The sequence below is a fragment of the Mobula birostris genome, chromosome 4, assembly GCF_030028105.1.
Source record: "Mobula birostris isolate sMobBir1 chromosome 4, sMobBir1.hap1, whole genome shotgun sequence".
Lineage (NCBI taxonomy): Eukaryota > Metazoa > Chordata > Chondrichthyes > Myliobatiformes > Myliobatidae > Mobula > Mobula birostris.
This window is the reverse complement of record NC_092373.1, coordinates 50,193,005-50,214,409: the sequence shown is the minus strand read 5'-3', so window position 1 is coordinate 50,214,409 and position 21,405 is coordinate 50,193,005. Positions and strand designations below refer to the sequence as shown.

At 39.8% G+C, this 21,405-nt stretch overlaps 1 protein-coding gene across 2 annotated transcripts in view; it reads right to left on the bottom strand.

The window, feature by feature from the left end:
* LOC140196327 (guanine nucleotide-binding protein subunit beta-4) overlaps positions 1-14,292 on the bottom strand; it is a 52,395-nt gene extending 38,103 nt beyond the window's left edge. Inside the window, exon 1 of one of the 2 annotated variants that reach the window (XM_072255324.1) lies at positions 14,220-14,292. The gene's annotated coding sequence lies outside the window, so the exon portion shown is untranslated. Of the gene's footprint in view, positions 1-13,665; positions 14,063-14,219 lie in introns of those variants that run through there. The other variant, XM_072255322.1, reaches the window with a different exon arrangement.
* Positions 14,293-21,405: the final 7,113 nt, after the last annotated feature.

Below are 21,405 nucleotides of genomic sequence, written 5' to 3'. Positions count from 1 at the left end.
GCCTGTACATAAATGCCATCAGGGTCCTTTTACCCTTGCAGTTTAACTCAGCCCACAAGGATTCAACATCTTCCAATCCTGTACCATATCTTCCTAATGATTTGATGGCATTCTTTACCAGCAGATCCACACCACCCCCTCTGCCTACCTTCCTATCTCTCCAATAAATACATAATCTTGGACGTTCAACTCCCAAATACAACTATCCTTCAGCCATGATTCAGTGAAGCCCACAACATCATACCCATCAATCTGTAAAAGTGCAACAATATCTACCTTATTTCTTATGCTCCGTGCATTGAGATATAACACTGAGTACTGTATTTGTTATCCTTTTTGATTCTGCATCCCCAATACCCTGCTGGCTGCAATTTGTCCCATCATCTGCCTGCCCTTCCTGACAAGTCTGATTGTATGCTATCTTTGCTTTTTCTTAAAACCATCAGGCCTATCCTGAGTCTCTTCACTCGATTCCCATCCCCCTGCCAAATTAATTTAAATCCTCCCCAAAAGCTCTAACAAACCTGCCCATGAGAATATTGGTCCCCCTCTGGTTCAGTTGCAACTCTTCACTTTTGTACAGGTCATACCTCTCCCACCCCAGAAGAAATCACAATGATCCAAGAATCTGAAGCCCTGCCCCCGCACCAGCTTCTCAGCCAACCATTTGTCTGTCAAATAATCCTGTTTCTACCCTCTCTGGTGCGTGGCACAGGTAGCAATCCAGAAGTTACTACCCTGGAGCTCCAGCTTCTGCGCTTTCTGCCTGGCTCTCTGAATTCTCTCTTCAGGACCTCCCTGCTTTTCCTTCCTATATCACTGGTCCCAATATGTACCAGACACCTGGCTGCTCTCCCTCCAAAATGCTGTGGATGCAATCCAAGACGTCCCTGACCCTATTAGCCCACATCCAAATGTAGGTAGACGTCAAAGAGCCACAGAGCACTACAGCACAGAAACAGGCCCTTCAGCCCATCTAGACCATGCCAAACCATTATCCTGCTAGTGAACTGCTTCATTTGCTGAAGAGTGGCAGATGGAATTGAACCTTGTGAGCACTCTCATTTCGAACCTCCTAGAAGGAAGGTCACAGAAGCAGCAGCTGTGATGATTGAGTCAAGAGCATCACACTGAGTATCACTTTGCTCAAGGTCAAAAATAAAGTGATCAGTGAGTTTAGTTGGATTGGATTTGTCCTACTTTTATAAACAGGAGATGGATGGAAATTTTCCACACTTTAGGGTCAACACTAATGTTGTAAGTGTATTGCAACAACAGAGTTGTCGCTAGTTCTGGAACACTAATCTTCAGAACAACATCCAGGATGTTGTCTGCTCCTTTGCTGAATCTAGTGCAGTTGAATTTGGTCTTTTCAAATTCAAAACTTGTAAAAAAATTTTTAAAAATCCTGGAAGCATTCAACAGTTCTGGCAGCAGCTGTTAAACAAGAAAAAGTTGTGTTTGGTAGATTAGGGGAGGAACATGCAAGTGCTCTGAAATGCACAGTAGGTCATGCCATGCTAATGAAGAAAAAGATCATAAATTAATACCTTTTTGCAGAACTAACTAGCTCTGACAAAGAAAGTGAGTTATCCTAATCTGTTGAATTCAATCGTCCAGAAGATCACAACATATCCAGACAGATGAGGTGCTCTTCTTAAAAGTTTACAATTGACTGTTAAAAATGTAGGAGACCACAGACAGATAAGTCAAAGTGAAAAATTACACACACATACACCTATTTACTTAATCATTATGTATTGCAATGTACCACTGCCACAAAAACAAAGAATTTCATGACATATGCCAGTGATATTAAACTTGATTCTGATTCCATAGAGTGGTCATTCCATCTGGAAGTTAAATTTTCTGAAGACTGAGTGGTTTCTGTGTTAATCAGGTTGTCAGAGAAAAGCCGAGCCAAATCAGCCAATGGTTGCAAACTTGATCTTCCCTACTCTCATGTTGAGCATCACCATTACACAAGCAGGACTGTTTTGGGGGGAGGGGGGGCCATCTTCTTTTATCTGTTTAACTGCCTACAAATTATTCATAATTAGATGTGACAAGCATGTGTACATTTGATCACAAAGCTGCCACCCAATTTTCATCTGTCTTGATGCTTTTCCAGTATGCTGTTCTGGACTGCATTGATCCCCTAGCTCAAGTGCAACAGTAATCAAGAAACCGTCACAAGATAACAAACTGAGGTGGTGCACATGTTTACTACTAGTGATCTGTAGTACCTCCTGGATGCTTTATGCTGAAATGCCATTCTATTTAGAGATTATTCCATTTAGCACAATTGGATTTCCACACTACTCAACAGAAGATGTGCATAAAGACAGAATTTCTTCTCTACAATGTCTATGCACTGGTTATTTCTATCAACATTACCATGGGCAGATGACCTGCAACAGGCAGAAGGGCAAGAACAAAGTCAAAGAAGATTTATTTCAAGTTGGTTCACTCTCTATCTTCCATCCAGCTTTGTTCTTCAGGAACAATACCCAGTTAACCAGTGACAGTGATATCAAAGCATACATGATGGTGTGATAGTTTGCAAAACTGCAGAGTACAATTTGTGTTCTTGCTTCTTCCAATACTTGAGGAGCATCCATTATTTGAGCAGCATACAGGACCATCAATGCATCAGCAGACGGTGGCTCCCTCCCCCATGTTCGATCTGATGTTAAGACACTTCATGGATTCTGGAATGTCGAATCTGACCTGCTGGTGAGATACAGCAAATAATGGGTCCAACACATTGTCTTTATGGTCTAATTCTACAAGTATGATTCAATCCATCAATATCTGCATGGAGACCTTTGCAAAGTTAATAAAACTGGAGCGACTTTGCCTTATCTAAATCCATTGTCTAGGTTGACACTGGGAATCAGTGTGATTTTATCCAATGTAGCAGTTTTGATGTAACTGAGTAGCTTTCTAGGTCACTTCAGAGGGCAGTATGAGCTCCCTGTTACATTCATTTTGGTTAATAACATTGTCCTCAAAAGAGTAGAGATTAAGTACAGAGATGTTTTACAGGATGAACTGCAGACCACACTTGGTGTTGGGAGCCGTTTTGGGCCCCTTAGCTAAGTAAATAAGTGCTGGCATTGAAGAGGTCCCAGAGTAGGTTCACGAGAATCATTCCTGGAATGAAAGGGTTAACATACAAGCAGTGTTTGATCGATCGATACTTGCTGGAATTTTAGAAGAATAAGGAAGTATCTCATTGAAACTTATTAAATATTGAAAGGCCTAGACAGAGTGGACGTGGAGAGGATGTTTCCTATAGTGGGGGGAGTATGCCATCACAGGGCACAGCCTCAGAATAAAGGGATGCCCTTTTAGAACAGATGATAAGAAATTTCTTTAGTCAGAAGGTGGTGACTAAAATAAAGCTTTTGACCCTTTAATATTGCAATTTTTTTAGATTTAAGAGCACAATTATAAACAACTATTTGCCCAGCATCTGATGCAATGTGTTGTGAACCATTTCCATATAGTTTGAAGTAAAATGATTCTCCAGTCTTCAAGAACTCAAACTACAAATTACATACTATATATAAATTCATTAGTCACTACAGAAAGCAAATTGAAATAAATTAAATGAAAAACCTCAGATAATAAATTTATATTTCAAGTTCATTAGAATTGCAGGTGTATATCTATACGACAGTATTTCATAAATATGTTGTCCAATGTGATTTTATTTAATTTCCATTCTGTAGTCTACTCTCAGCATTGGGCACTTAATTTGTTTTTTATTAAAAAAGATAAAGACTGAATTGAGCACAACCAATTTCTGAAAAGTGAGTTTACCCATGCGTAACTATGGTGGCTTCATTTCTATTATCATTTCAAAGAGCATCTCAACTCAGATGTCTGAATTGTAAACAGTCAATCAAGATAACATTGTAAATTGTAAAGAATATAACTTCACTAGATAGAATAGAAAAGACTGACATTGAAGTCAATGCCAAAGTAGTACAGTGCGAGAAAAGTATAATATTATTTTACTACTGGAAGATCAGACATAATGGCAAATTACTTTCTGGTACAATCTTTTATACAAACAATTCCAATACTACAAGGAAAAGAATACAGCAGAATCAGAGCAATAAATTTCAAACATTAGTCTTAGGACCCTATCTTTTTAATTGTTAGTGATTTTTGAAAAGTGTATTTTAATCAACACACATAAAAGTCGCCGGTGAACGCATCAAGCCAGGCAGCATCATTAGATGCCTGGCCTGCTGCATTCACCAGCAACTTTTATGTGTGTTGCTTGAAATTCCAGCATCTGCAGACTTCCTCGTGTTTGCAAGTGTATTTTAATGTTTTTTTTTATCCCTGACACTTTTTTGACAGATGTCGAAGAATATTTGTCTTGCATTAACATGAACAAATAACAATGTTATCCCAGTGCTGCTGAAATGCGCTGAATATGGGATTCCCTTTGCGGACTTCAGTTCAGAAATACTATTTGCTCTTTTTTTGGGGGGGGTTTTGAATTTCGTGGCTGCCTTTTAGGAGACGAATCTCAAGGTTATATAATGTCAGAATCAGAATCAGGTTTATCACCGGCATCTGATGTTAGATTTGTTAACTTAACAGCAGCAGTTCAATGCAATAGATAATCTAGCAGAGGGAAAAAAAATAAACAAAATTAAATCAATAATAATAATAAAGTAAATCAATTACATATATTGAATACATTTTAAAAAACGTGCAAAAACAGAAATACTGTATATTTTTTAAAAAGTGAGGTAATGTCCAAAGATTCAATGTCCATTTAGGAATCGGATGGCAGATGGGAAGAAGCTGTTTCTGAATCCCCGTCAGGCTTCTGCACCTCCTACCTGATAGTACCAGTGAGAAAAGCGCAAGCCCTGGGTGCTGGAGGTCCTTAATAATGGACGCTGCCTTTCTGAGACACCACTCCCTAAAGATGTCCTGGGTACTTTGTAGGCTAATGCCCAAGTTGGATCTGACTAGATTTACAACCTTCCGCAGCTTCCTTCGGTCCTGTGCAGTAGCCCCTCCATACCAGACAGTGATGCAGTCTGTCAGAATGCTCTCCATAGTACAACTATAGAAGTTTTTGAGTACATACTTCCATAATACGTGTACTTTGAATTTGAACTTTGTTTGAATATTGTTATATCTTCTAACAAATGGACTACAGTTGAAACTTACTTTCAGATGCTCTAAAACATTTGCGCTTTACAATATAACTAAACTTGAAACACAAGTCAATGTAAATTCAATCTACAAAGCATATAAAAGAATTCTGCAGGTTTTAATATAAAAATCAAGTTCATTTGGGATCTCCCAGACTTGGATTTGCCCTGTGCACAGTTTATGATGAGTAATTTGATATTATAAATTGAAATATAATCTATTGGTGAAGATTATTTCTAGTTTAGTTTTCTCATACTCTCTTTCATCTCGTCACACATCTACGCTGCCTGGCTTGAAAAGGTCCCAAAGGGTGGATAGGGTATGGGGTGTAGGGGGAAGAAGTGGGTAGAAAAATAGCCAGGCCTTATATGGCTACTTTACAAAGATGGGAGCAAGGCATTTATAAAAGCTAAGCACCTCTGAATTTTTATATCAATTTTGTTTTAGATGTTTACTTTTTGTCTTTTGCATTAGTATATCAGTAGGAAAGAGCAAATTTTAATTTTCAAATATTCATTTTCCAAAAAATGCTACAGAATTTTTGTATTTTGTTAAGTAACATTAATAGAGCACTTTTCAAATAAAAACTTGATTATTTTGTATGTATTTAGCCCAGCGCATGATTAAACAAAAATAACAGATAGGTGCTAATGATCAATGACATAATGAGATGAATGAACTAAACTGATAAACTGAAACAAATGCGTAGAAGGAATCAAACTGGGCAAAGGACAACCAAACCTAAAAGGTGAGGGTGTGGCAGGGCAGATGTGGCAGTTTAACCTTCAAATTGTGGCAAGAGTGAGCATAGCAGCAAGGCACAAGGTGGTCATCCTACATCAGCAAGATCTCTCCCAAGCAGAAGTTTCATGGCAGACAGGAGTTTCAAGATGTGCTGTCTGAATTCTTCTGAAGAAGCACAAAATAAAGGACAAGGTTAAGGATCAGAAACACAGTGGTGCAGCAGATGAGAGATATATCAAACTGGCGTCCCTTCTAAATCAGAAAAAGTCCAACATTATTATCAGCTCTGAACTAAACAGAAACCACCGAAACCCAAGTACACCCCTCTACAGTCCAGACAAGTCTTGTCAGAAGTGGTCTTCGTCAAAGAGTTGCTGCTAAAAAGCAATTCCTCCAAAGTGAAAACAAAGCTAAGAGACTCACCTACACACAAAGCACAAGGACTAGGGTGTTGAACAATGGCAGCAAGTGCTTTGGACTGACGAGCAAAATTTGAAATTTTTTGCTCACACAGGAGGCAATTTGCCCATAGAAGAGCTGGAGAGTGTTACGTGGATGAGTGTCTGCAGCAAACAGTGAAGTTCCCTGCAGGTTTGGGACTGCATTTCTCCTAATGCAGTTGGTGATCTGGTCAGAATTAATGGAATTCTTAATGCTAAGTACAAACAAATTCTCATCCGTCACATAATACATTCAAGGAGGTGTCTGATTGGTCCCAACTTCATTCTGCAGCAGGACAATGATCCTAAACACATGGCCAAGGTCATAATGAACTATCTTTAATGAAAAGGAAAACAAGGAGTTCTGCAACAAATTATATGACCTTCACAGGCCATCTTGGACTACCTGGAGAGACAGAAGCAAGTCAGCCAATGTCTGCAGGAGATCTGTGGCAAGTTCTCCAAGATGCTACCATCCGATTTTCTTATTAAAATGCACAACAGTTTTAAAGGAAAAGGGTGGTCACACCAAATATCATTTTTTTTTACTGTTTACTGCTCTTTATAGTAAATATTTCGATATTTACAAACCTTTTGTTTCTTTATTGGAGGGAGGCGAATGTTGTTCCCTTGTTCAAAAAAGGTAGTAGGGATAGTCCGGGTAATTATAGACCAGTGAGCCTTACGTCTGTGGTGGGAAAGCTGTTGGAAAAAATTCTTAGAGATAGGATATATAGGCATTTAGAGAATCATGGTCTGATCAGGGACAGTCAGCATGGCTTTGTGAAGGGCAGATCGTGTCTAACAAGCCTGATAGAGTTCTTTGAGGAGGTGACCAGGCATATAGATGAGCGTAGTGCAGTGGATGTGATCTACATGGATTTTAGTAAGGCATTTGACAAGGTTCCACACAGTAGGCTTATTCAGAAAGTTAGAAGGCATGGGATCCAGGGAAGTTTGGCAAGTGGATTCAGAATTGGCTTGCCTGCAGAAGGCAGAGGGTGGTGGTGGAGGGAGTACATTCAGATTGGAGGATTGTGACTAGTGGTGTCCCACAAGGATCTGTGCTGGGACCTCTACTTTTCGTGATTTTTATTAACCACCTGGATGTGGGGGTAGAAGGGTGGGTTGGCAAGTTTGCAGATGACACAAAGGTTGGTGGTGTTGTAGATAGTGTAGAGGATTGTCAAAGATTGCAGAGAGACATTGATAGGATGCAGAAGTGGGCTGAGAAGTGGCAGATGGAGTTCAACCCGGAGAAGTGTGAGGTGGTACACTTTGGAAGGACAAACTCCAAGGCAGAGTACAAAGTAAATGGCAGGATACTTGGTAGTGTGGAGGAGCAGAGGGATCTCGGGGTACATGTCCATAGATCCCTGAAAGTTGCCTCACAGGTGGATAGGGTAGTTAAGAAAGCTTATGGGGTGTTAGCTTTCATAAGTCGAGGGATAGAGTTTAAGAGTCGTGATGTAATGATGCAGCTCTATAAAACTCTGGTTAGGCCACACTTGGAGTACTGTGTCTGGTTCTGGTCACCTCACTATAGGAAGGATGTGGAAACATTGGAAAGGGTACACAGGAGATTTACCAGGATGCTGCCTGGTTTGGAGAGTATGCATTATGATCAGAGATTAAGGGAGCTAGGGCTTTACTCTTTGGAGAGAAGGAGGATGAGAGGAGACATGATAGAGGTATACAAGATAATAAGAGGAATAGATGGAGTGGATAGTCAGTGCCTCTTCCCCAGGGCACCACTGCTCAATACAAGAGGACATGGCTTTAAGGTAAGGGGTGGGAAGTTCAAGGGGGATATTAGAGGGAGGATTTTTTACTCAGAGAGTGGTTGGTGCGTGGAATGCACTGCCTGAGTCAATGGTGGAGGCAGATACACTAGTGAAATTTAAGAGACTACTAGACAGGTATATGGAGGAATCTAAGGTGGGGGCTTATATGGGAGGCAGGGTTTCAGGGTCGGCACAACATTGTGGGCCAAAGGGCCTTACTGTGCTGTACTATTCTATGTTCTATGTTTATTTTTGAAAGAACCTTCACTTCACATCTTTTTCTAAACATGAGGCTAAGACTTTTGAACAGTATTGCAAGCTTTAGAAATAGGGCAGAAACAGATCATCACCAATGCAAGGTGCAGAAAAAGAATTTAGAACCTCTGCTTTGGTGGATGAACTTACATTTCCTGATTATACAAAGTGGAAAAGCTGAAATGCCATTCCTGACAGAAGCTGTACTCTACAGACTCATCTGGTTTCACTCCTTAGCCGATGTATGCAGCTGAAAGATGCTCTGTATTCCTATTTAATACTAAGCTCAGCTTCCAATTCAACATCCTCTCACAAGATCACTTCTTTCCACTCCAAGTTAACTGTGCATCCTTCTGGCATCCAGCATCTCTTCTGCCCTAGCCTGTTAAACTCTGCCACAATTTATCTTGGACTAAACTATTCTCAATACTCTACTGGCCAGTCTTCCACACTGCATAGGCTTCAGCTAATTAACAATGACAGCCACATCCCAAGGTATGGGGGATGGGGGACCACGGTAATGTGGCACCTAGTGCAACATTATTACACCTTGGCACATCAGAGTTCAGATTTCAATTTCGACGATAGCTGTAAGAAGTTTGTACATCCTTCCTACGAGTGCGTGGGTTTCCTGCGGGTGCTCCAGTTTCCTCGCACTTTCCAAAGACAGACTGGTTAGCAGGGTAATTGGTCATCATAAATTGTCCCGTGATTTGGCTAACATTACAAAGGTGGGTTGCTGGATGGTGTGGTTCATTGGGTCAGAAAGGGCGTGTTCCACACTATCTCTAAATAAATAAAAATCCCAATTACACCATGCCCTATTCACCCATCCGTTTTCTCTGCCTCACACTGGCTTCAGTGAGACCTCAAATATATGGTTCTCATCTTTGCAATCAAATCCCTCCATGGTCTTGCTCCCCTGTGCTCCTCCAACTCTGCTCTTGCTGGTGTATTACTGGTACTCTCAACTACAAACAAAAATTCTCATCTAAATTCTGGAATACCCTAGAACGCTGCTACTCTCTTACTTCTTTTAAGGCACTTCTTATTGTCTTTGGCCAAGTTCACGATCATTGGTTTCAATACAACTTCAATACCCGCTCAATATAGAACACAGTCTCGCTGTAGCTTGGTGTTAATACAGTTGTGAAACATCCAGGGCTTTTCACTGCTTCACTATTGTTGATTTGACGTGGCATTCCATAATACTTAGAAATTTATAGAGAGTGGAAAGTCATCGTCACAGGCAGAAATGCAGAGTTCAAGTTACAATCAAATCTGCCAGACTCTTGTACCTATTCAAACATTTGTATGTTTCCGTACAATTAAAAGTATTTTTTCAGCCCAAGTACTTAAGCAACAAATTGAATTACAGTAAAACTGCTTAACAAAAAATGTAATCATTTTATGTTGCAGACTTGCACGTTTTCCTCTATTGTTCTTTATCGCAACATTGAGACATTGTTAAACAAAAATATGTCGAAAAAGAACATGATCAGGCAAGGAATAGAAGGACACAGGCCCTGTGCAGCCAAATGAAATTAGTTAGATTGGCATCGTGCCGATTGCTGGATCAAAGGGCCTGCTCATACAGTCCTATGTTCTGAGAAACCTCAATCAATTTTTAACTAAACAGTAGAGAATATTTTCATACACTTTTAAATGTTGCCTTTTATTGGCAATAGGTCGCATTATCCAAGTACATAATTTGACTTGACATAACAATCTATACAGTTCTTGTTAGAAGAAGTTGGAAAAACCAAACAAAACTGAGGAGGCCATTTCACAGATCACTGTTCATTTCAAAATAGCAACACTGAGCTTCCAGTTGATTATCACTTGAGTTCTCCATTTCACTCCAAATCTTGACCCCTCATTGGCCTCAAAAACGGTTCCAATGAAGCCCACCATATGATGGAACTGCACCTTGTCTACCCCTGTACATTGCAGCACTTTCAGATATCCAGTGATTCACAGCTGTGGAAGAAATAATCAATTCTGTTTCAAAATCAAACTGTAACATTAACTCAATTTTTCTTCACTCCGAAGATCTTACCCAGCCTTCTATTTCCAGTATTCTCTTTTAATTCTTCTCTAGAACTGCTTTATTCTGCATCTCAGTTCCGGTATTGTCAAATTACCTTCACCCCGCCTCCGGTATTGTCAAATTACCTTCACCCCCCCCCCCAAATACTGTTAACAGATCTCATTATTTACACTACCTCTATGCAGGTCAACTACAATTAACTTACACTATCCCCCGGACAACAGAGACATGCCTTCTAAATTTCCTGGTTTCCACCCAATCAGAGCAAGTTACTTCATTCTCTCCACTCCATCCTTTTCTCTACAACTTAAAACATTCCAAATTTGATCAAAGATAGGCCTAAACTCAGATGCTGTTGAACTTGCTCAGAATCTCCAGCATAGCTTTTTATATTCAGAACCACTGTTTCATTTTGTCAACTACTGATTTAACTCACAATAGTAGAGAATTCTGCAGTACAGTTAAAAGTTTGGCTGTTTTAATAAGTGCATTTGTTAACACAATATTAATATTGCTATTGCACAAGTAATAAACACTTTACATTTGGTATTTATTGCCACCTTTCTTCAGGACTGTACATTGGTTTATTACAGTAAGACCTCACCAATTGTTCCTGTCAAAGCAGTGGGATTACACAAGCATCATTTTGTATAAAAAGGAGTAACAGCCTGTGTTACACTGTCACAATGCTATGAGAGCAAAACATAAAAATTATGAAATTAAATGCAAAATGCTGAAAATAACAAGGATGCATTTAATATAATTGACCCAATTCCTTTTCCATAATTGCTTCCTAACCTGTGTATCATCACTGATAGTACTACGGCACTAAGTTGCGCTTGATAAGACTGCTGAGTGCAGAATTGTAAATAATTTTCTGTTCTTCTTCTGCTGAAGAAAACAAGTTTTTAATGAAAAATATACCAAATGAAAACTTAGTTAAATACAATTTTTTTTAAAGTTCCATGCCACTTAACTTTAAGTAAACATATGGGGGGCACAGAATGTCATTTTCTACTTTGCAATCATCCAACTCTTCTGATTAAGGTTGAATTAACAATAGGTGAACATTTTGCAGGAAAATACAAAGTTATACAGAGACCCTCAGCTAACAATTGTTTTTTTTTGTAAAAAGGAGCGCAGAATGTTGAGGATGATATAGTAGGCACAATTCCTCAAATGGTGTTGAGATTATTTATGCTCACTTGAAGAAAAGCATCACCAACAATGCAACATGCCTTTAATTCTCTGAATAAACTAATACTGTCTACTCATTTCTTGGGCTGGAACTCTGTCTCCAGCACTGACCTTTCATTAGCCACATTAACACAACACTGGCTATTGTAATTTCCACCCTAATCTTGCAAAGGCAAAAGCACAATTGAAGCATCCTCTATATTCCTCTTCGTCACAATTTTTGATTACCTCTCTCCTTCCAAAATGAATTTAACAGAAGTACAGTAACTTTGCTGCACTATAACAGAAAATTACCCACTCAATTGTATCAATTCAGATTTAATGTCTTTCCTCTAGCCAATTTCTGCTGTACACAGCAACAAAGAACACTACAAAATCCTTATCTCAATGGTTAACCTGGAGTGGTCCACAGAATTTGAGGATCTCTCAACTATAGAGGACAGTGGCACCATTTCCTTCAAGGAAAGAGGTCATTATCTGAGAGGAAATCTTAAAGATAGCTTTGGCAGAAAGACCAGAGGGGAACAAAGGGAAAATCTTTCACCTTAAAAGTGGTGCTGGTTTGGAATTCACCATTCAAAATGGCAGGAGGCAAAGGGAAGGCTGATGTGCTAGTGCTATAGAACCACTGTCTTAAAAAACCAAAACAATCTACATAACTCTTTTGGACATGGACTCTGCCTGCACCCTCAATTTCTGTTGATGCTTTGACCACAGTTAAGCCAAACAAACACATAGAGATGACTGGATTTCAAAAGCAGAAATTCTGGGAGGCAAATTTATCCATGTTACATGCAACTGTAGCCTCCTCACCATTACTCAAAACAAAACCAAACACACAAATAGGGACTGAATGAGAATTGATCCAAATCAGAAAACCACTTTAAGCAGAACCTTTCAAAAATAATCTACTTTAAACATTTAACTTTTATTCAGTAGAGAAAAGAAATTATATCAATTCCACTTCAATACTTCAAATACACCTTATAAAAATTGAGGTATCTTAAATACAATTCCATTAAAAATAAAGCTTTGCATCACCCACAAAGTCCTGGTTCACAGAGCAAATGCCTTGGACAAGTAAAGGTAAATCCAGGACAATATATACAAAAGCAAACATTACAACGTTTTGTCAAATCTATTTTTAAATCATCTTTATCGAAATACTTGTTCTCAAATCGTCTAAATTTCAGAACTTGAAAGATGCTAATGTAATCAAATGATCAGGCAGTTGTCAATGGTACCTGGGAAGCAATTTCGAGAAATTCGGATGAGACTTCATCAGTCTTACAAAATATGAGTATTTAGGAACCAATACATCTTAGTACTTAATTCACAATTCCGCCACCATCATAAAGAGCAATAAAATAAAGCATCCAGTACAAATGATGGTAACCTAGAATTTTCTTCTACTTCTATGAACCCATTGTGTGATTTGATCAATTATGGTCAACTATCTTACTGCGCTGTTCTAAAAAATGCGCTTTGGTCCATCCAAAGGACGTTTTTGGATAAAGATATCAATTAAAAATCATTTCATATGTGCAGTAAATAATGTTTTTAAAATCAAACAAGCACGCAAAATGCTATTTCATTAACCCGCTATATCCTACACAGGTTACGCAGAATTATTTTTTTTCCCCGAAAACCAAAATATCCAACTTATCGTTGATTTAGATTTGCAGAACATCAAATTCAAGACTGAAAAAAGCCAAAACTAGCTTTTCTTTTCGGGAAAACTACAAACACGTTAGCATTGAGAATAGGGACGTATTCCGCTATTGCAAATTACACGAATGGTTAGACTGTCAATATTCCAAAGTCAGGCTATCCTGCTTTAAATTGCCGGAATTTCTCCCCCAATACAATGACATTCACTTTCACTGGAAACCTTCAACGAACGCCCATTTTCTCTAAACCATTTTGCTGAAGCCTTTCCTCCCGTCCGTTAGAGAAGCCCGAGGTCGCCGCGAGTACCCCAAACCGGTGAAGTGACGCCCCGCACCTGGTAAGCAGCCGCTCCCGCGATTCCGGCCCCTGACTTTCCAGCCACTGCTTGCCCGTGTTCCCCCTCAGTAACCCCACATGGCCTCGACCTTGTGCGGGGTTAACGGCAGACGGCAGCGAGAGGCTGGCTGGTTGGTAACGGGACGCGAACAGCCACGGCTGATTGCCTCTGCCCCACTGGCTCCGGCGCCGCTGTCTCGCTCTGCCTCTGCCGGCCACACCCTGGATCCGGGACCTTAGCAACAGCAGCCCTACCAGAAGGGAAGAGGAGATTCGACACTGCGTCCACTACACTCAATACCCAGCCACTGCCTCAGCAGTGATAAACCTGAGCATTTACCCAGAACGGACACCAAACTAACCGTCCACCCTTCCACAAATTCGCCCAGCGCTCATCACCCGTCGACCAGCCGCTCCTCCCCCTCCCTGACACAAAGTATTCCGGCCGTAAACCAATCGTTCTTTGAATAACAGTGGAGTTGGTACAGGTAGTTTTTTTTTTCAGTTTTTAAAAATCTACGATTAAAAGTATAACTATGATCTTGAAATTACCTGAATTTATTGCAATATTATCGCCTGTGTGTTAACAGCATCCCAATGATTCTCAATGCGTTTGCTGTGGGACAGTAGAGGGAAGAGATATGGCTTTTAGCAGGAAATTAAAGGCAGCAATAATTTGGAGCAAAAGGAGCTTGCCTTACATATTAAAAGAGATTACGACTCGACATTATACTTTGCACGTTAACTTTCTTTTGTTTGAAACTGCGTTTACATCTAAATGGATGGATTCCCTTGGACATTTGCGCTTTTAGCTGATTGGCAGTTGCCATGGGGATTGGGGCATTGACGTAGAAGCGCCGGGGTCTGCAGTGTTCCGACTCGCTTAACCCCGAGGAGAGTGGCTGGGCACGGGGCGAGTGGCTTTCCCTGGGCGAGAACCCGCAATTATATTCAGTTCTCCAAAGAAAATGAATTCTCCAGACATCTGCAATCATCGCAAATTTCTGAGCACTAATGTTTTCAAGGGTTACTTTAAAGTTCCTAACCATGGAACTAACTCATAACATTATCGCCAAATAAAACGGGGCTATTATCTTCCGTGGTCGAAATGCGATATATTTACATCACTAAAACGGAATGTTGAAAATCTAAGACAAGAATAATGCTGGAAATACATAGCAACTTGGCCACGACCTGAAAACATAGAAAGTTTAATGATTTCAATAGCTCTCAAATATGTAGCCATATGTTTCCAGCATTTTATGCCATTATATCAGTGATTATCGAAGTAATAACACTGAATTAGATCTTTGGCAGCGGATATCTAATTTGATAACACGTCAGAGGATGTTTCCAATGATATGTTCTTTACACAGGTAAAATATTAGCTAGGATTTCAATGTAGCCAAGCCTTTTTTAAAAAATTTGCCGAATTCTTTTAAAATTGGAGTAATCCCCGTCCTCTGAGTTAGTCATTAAATAATTATTCAGTATATTTCCTTTATATAAAAAAATTAGGGGAATTTTACCACATAATTACAACTTAAACAAGACATATTGTTCTACTATATATATTTTTTTCTCTCAGATGAACAGGATTCGCGTTGTTCTTCGTATCTCTCGAATCGGGAATTCCATCTGATTGTTAATAGGTTGTTCTCCTGTCCTGACCTCAATTCATAAACTCTTTGCCAGTTGCTAATAATTCCTTCGTGGTGCGCTTTCCCCACTTGCAATCTGTTCCAAAAACATATTCTTCTTATGATGAAAAGCGTTCTTTCGAGATGTACTATTTTCCTAGAGAGCATTTTCAAATGTAAGTACACATAAAACTGTGCTGCTCGTTCAATCGTAAGGAAGGAGGGAGGGCGCATTCAGCTGATAAATCGGAATATTATTCGGCAATCCCCCCTATTAAGCATTGTACATCTGTAAATGATACATTTCCCAACAGCAACATGTAAGCTCCCCCTTTTTGTAGCCTGGACAACTTTTTGGTAAATTACCTTCTTAAAGGATGCTATTCTTATTTGGCTTTATGTAACAGATTTATTCATTAGCTTCTAATATTTTCCCATTTTAGAACATCCTGAATCAGACCGTGTCGATACATTGCAAACAGAAGCGCTATGCTAAGTCTGATTCTTAAAAAGGCGGTCCTACAAAAAATGTTCAGATTGGAGATTATTCCTAATCCATGTTTCTCACATCTTGGTATGTGTTTCGGAAGTTAATTCAACATTGTCTACTCTAAATTTTCGTCTTAACAATGCGGTCGTGGTATCAAAGCTAAGGTTGGAGGGAGGAGTTTTACGTGAGGCTTGTGGGAGAAGTTTTTTTTAAAAGTACAGAGTAGTTGGCATCTGCAACTATTCTGTACTTGCAGAGTAAGAGCAACTTGTTTCCGGAAGAGGTGGTAGAGTCAGATATAATCACACCATTTAATAGGCATTTGGGCAGCTCTTAAATCAGCCTAGTGCGCGCAAATGGATTGGTGTAGGTGGGCTGTGATGGGTTTCGGCGCTGTACAACTAACTCTCTGACACTGAGACTCTAATGTTGATCATCTCAATTTAAAAGAAAATAGTGATTACACTAGTACACCAATTTCCCTGGTTATTTAAGAATATATAACATAGTATAATTTCCATGTGTTCTACATGTTCAGACTCAAGTCTGGTGGAACCAGTTCTTTTGCTCTTTCTCTGACTCTGGTTGTTTCTGTCCTCTATATGACTTCTGGGATTACTTCATTCATTCATATTACAGCATCTCCAGTAGGTACTCAAGGTGCATTCTAACCAACAAACGGAACAACTTGACTAATACTATAATGTAGCATAAGGTTTAATCAGCTGATTTCTCGTTGCTACCTACTACAACAACTTAAAATTATATTGTAACTTTATGGCAAAAAAAATCACAGAATACATTTTGAAATATTCAACGGGTTGGAAAAGTAAAAGGGAAGGAGAGGGCACTGAGGTGTCCAAAACAGCACGCTGGAAATGTGGAAGATGCTTAGGGAGCTCTTGCATGGGGTTCTGGATACGTTTGTCCGACTGAGGCAGGGGAAAAATGGTGAGGTTAAGAAACTATGGATTACAAGGAATATGGAACATTTAGAAAGGAGGAAGAAAGAAGCATAGTTTAGGCTTAGGACGCAAGGATCAGATAGGGCTCTGGAGAGTTACAAAGTAGCAAAGAGAGAACTTAAGAATAGACTTCCATGAGCTAGAAGAGGACATGAGAAGGCCTTGTAGAGCAGGATTAAGGAAAACCCAAGGCATTCTACAAATACGCGACGAACACATAAACAAGTCTCATGTCAGTAGTAGGGAAGTTACAAGAGAGAATTCTAAGAGCTAAGATTTGGAAAACTATGGCCTAGTTAAGGAGAGCTGGTATGACTTTGTGCAGGGCACATCAAGTCTTATTAACTTGATCAAGTTTTTTGATGAGATCAGGAGGGTGATTGATGATGGATGTTGGATGTATGGATGTTGTCTACATGTATATTGTATAAGTAAGGCATTTGACAAGGTCTCTCCTAGGAGGCGCATCTAGAAGAGTAAAATGCATGGGATCCATTGCGAACGGCCATTTGGATTCAGAACGGTCTTGCCAATGGACAGAGGGTAGTGGTCGAAGGGACATTCTAGCTGGAGGTCTGTGATTAGAGTCAGAATCAAAATCTAAATCAGGTTTAATATCCCTGGCAAATGTCATGAAACTTGTTCTTTTGCAACAACTATACATTGCAATACCTAATAATTTTTAAAACTATATATTGCAATAAGAAATATATATCAAAAAATAAACTTAAGTAAGTAGTGCAAAAAAAAAAGCAAAAAAATAGAGAGGTCGTATTCGTGGGTTCATTCTCCATTCAGAAATCTGATGATGGAGGGGAAGAAACTGTTCCTGAAACTTCCAGTGTGCATCTTCAGGCTCCTGTACCTCCTTCTTAATGGCAGCAACAAGCAAAGGCCACGTCCTGGGTGATGGGAGTCCTTAATGATGGATGCTGTCTTCTTGAGACATCACCTCTTTTGGGCAAGTATACAACCTTCTGAAGCTTTTTTTGATCCAGTGCAGAGGCCCCTCAATGTGCAGGGGTATTCTGAAGGGATCGGTATTGGGTCCTTTGCTGTCTGTGATGTATACAAATGACCTGGATGAAAATATAGACGAGTGGGTTAGTAAGTTTGCAGATGATATGACGATTGGTCACGTTGTGGTTGGTGTAGATGACTGAAAAATAATAGAGCTGGAAATAGATCAGTAACAGATATAGGCAAAAACAAGGCAGATGGAGTTTAACCCCACCAAATGTAAAGTATTGCAACTTGGTAGGTCAAATGAAAAGAGACAGTACACTGTTAAGGGCAAGACAGTTTTAATGAGCAGGAGAATCTTGGGGTCTAAGTTTATAGCTCCCTGAAAGTGGCACACAGGTTGATAGTGTGGTTTAGGAAACATATGGCACGCTTGCCTTTATTAGTTGAGGCACTGAGTTCAAAAGTCAGGAAGTTATGTTGCAGCTTTATAAAATGTTAGTTAGGCTGCATCTGGAGTATTGCATGCAGTTTTGGTAGAAAGGATGTCAAGGCTTTGGAGAGGGTGCAGAGGAGGTTTACCAGGATACTTCCTGAATTAGAGCGCATACGCTATAACAAAAGGTTGAACAATCTTGGGTTGTTTTCTCTGTAGCAGCAGAGGCTGAGGGGAAATCTCATAGAGGTGTATAGAATTATAAGAGGCATAGATAGAGTAGCTTTTCCTCTCTGGTTTGATATTTCTAATACCAGTGAACATGCATTTATGGTGAGAAGGAATAATTCCAAATGAGATGTGAGGGCAAGTTTTTTTTACACAGAGAGTGTTTGGTGCATGGAATGCACTGCCGGGGGTGGTGATAGAGGCAGATACATTAAGGATTTTTACCAGACGTTTAGATAGGCACATGAATATGAAGAAAATAGAAGGATATGGATATTGTGTAAACAAAGGAGATTAGTTTAGTTGGCCATTTGATTTCAGCACAATATTGTGAGCCAACTGGCCTGTTCCTGTGCTGTACTGTACTGTTCAATGTTCTAACAGGAGGATAAATAGAGTTATAAAATATGACAAATCAGGGTTACAAGAAATAGCATGGGCCTGGAGTTGGAGGAGGTATGAGAGGTCCTTAATAAACACTTTGCTTCAGTATTCACCAGTGAGAGGACTTTATAAAATAGGCTGATATTCTGAAACATGTCAATCTTAAGAAAGAGAATGTGCTGGAACTTTTGAAAAACATTAGGGTAGACAGGTCCCTGGGGCTGGATGAGAAATACACCGTTACTCCAGAAGGCAAGGGAAGAAATTGTGGAGCCTTTGGCGATAACTGCTGTGTCCTCATTAGCCCAGGCCGTAATACTAGAAGACTGGAAGGTATCAAATATTATTCCTTATTAAATAAAAGTAATAGAGATAATCCTGGGAATTGTACACCAGTGAGTGGACAAACTATTAGAGAGGATTCTTAGAGACAGGTATTATGAACATTTGGAGAAACATAGACAGATAAGGGATAGGCAGCATGATTTTGTGAGGGGCAGGTCATGCTTCATGAGCCTGATTGAATTCTTCAAAAAAGTGACAAAACAAATTGATAAAGGTAGAGCAGTGGATGTGGTGTATATGGATTTTAGTAAGGCATTTGACAAGGTTCCTCATGGCAAATCTCATAAAGAAATACAGGATCCCATTCGAATTCGGAAGTGGCTTGCCCACAGAAGGCAGGGAGTGGTAATAAGTGGAGCATATTCTGCTTTGTGGCCAGTAATCAGAGTTGTTCTGCAGGGATCTGTTCTGAGACCCCTGCTTTTTGTGATTTTTATAAATGACTTGGATGAGGAAGTGGAGGAATAGGTTTATAAGTATGAAGATAGCAAGAAGTTTGATGATGTTGTGGATAGTGTGGATGGTTGTCATAGTTTACAATAAGAAATTGATTGGATGCAGAGTTGGGTGAGAAGCAGCAAATGGATTTCAATCTGAAAAAATGTTAATTGACACACTTCAGAAAGTACAATTGAAGGCATTACATAGTTAATGGCAGAATTCCCAACAGTGTGGAAGAACAGAGGGATCTTGGGGTCCATGTCAATACATCCTTCAAAGTTGCCATGCAAATTGATAAGGTGGTTAATGAAGGCCAACACACCATATGCCCTCTGAGATGGGGAATTGAGTTCAAGAGCCATAAGGTAATGTTGCAGCTCTATAAAACTCTGGTTAGACTGCACATGGAGTACTGTGTCAATTTCTGCTTCCCTCATTATAGGAAGGACATGGAGAGGGTGCAGAGGAGTTTTACCAGGATGCTGCCTGGATTAGAAAACATGTCTTATGAGGATAGATTCAGTGAGCTTTTCTCTTTGGAATGAAGGAAGATGAGAGATGACTTGATAGAGGTGTGTAAGAAGATGACAGGAGGCATAGAATAAAGTGGACAGCCAGGGCAGAAATAGCTAATACAAGGGGGAATAATTTTAAGTTTTTGGAGAAAAGTATAGGGGGAATGTCAGAGGTAAGTTTTTTTAAAAAACACAGAGTGATGGGTGTGTGCAGTGCACTGTCAGGGGTGGTGGTAGAGGCAGGTTCACTAGGGACATTTAAGAGACCCTTAGATAGACACATATATGAAAGAAAAATGAAGGGCTATGTGGGAGGAAATGTTTAGATTGAACTTAAAGTGAATCAGTCAGCACAACATTGTGAGCCAAAGGGCCTGTACTGTTCTATGTTTGAATATAGAAAATAAGGCAGAGAACTAAGAAAGGGATAAAAATTTAACTTTGGAGTCAAATTTGAGAAGAAGGTTGGTGAACAGAAGACTGAAAGGGTTATATTTGAATGCATACAGCATGCAATACAAAGTAGGTGAGCTTCTAGTGCAGTTAGAAATTGGCAGATACACCATTATGGGGATCACAGAGTTGTAGCTGAAAGGAGTTCACAGCTGGGACCTAAACATTCAAGGATATACATCCTATCAGAAAGACAAGTGGGCAGCTCTTTTGGTAAAACATCAAATCAAATCCTTAGCAAGAAGTGACTTAGGGTCAGAAGATGTAGAATCTTTGTGGGAAAAGTTAAGAAACTGCAAAGGTAAAAAGACCCTGATAGGAGTAATATACAGTTCTCCAAGCAGTCGGCAGGCTGTGGGGTACAAATTACAATGGGGGATGGAAAAGTCATGTAACAAAGGCAATGTTACACTGGTGATGAGGGACTTCAATATCTAGGTAGACTGAGAAAATCAGGTTGGCACAGGATCCCAAGAGAGGAAATTTGTCAAATGCCAATGGGTTGGCTCACTAGAGCAGCTTGTGGTTGAGTCCACTAGGGAAAAGGCAGTTCTAGATTTGGTGTGTGTGCGCACACCCCCTAGGAGGCAGTGGCAAAGCTTGAGAGAGAGAGAAGCTAAAATCACATATATCAGTTTTACAGATGAGTCAAGGTAACTACAAAAGCATCAGAGAGGATCTGGCCAAAGTCGGTTGGAAGGGGACACTAGCAGGGATGATGGTAGAGCAGCAATGGCTGGAGTTTCTGGGAATTCAGAAGACAGGATCATTTCATCCCAAACAAGAAGCTTCCGAAAGTGAGGATGAGGCATCTGTCGCTGACAAGGGAAGTCAAAGAGAGTATTAAAATGAAAGGGAGGGCATACAATATTTCAGAA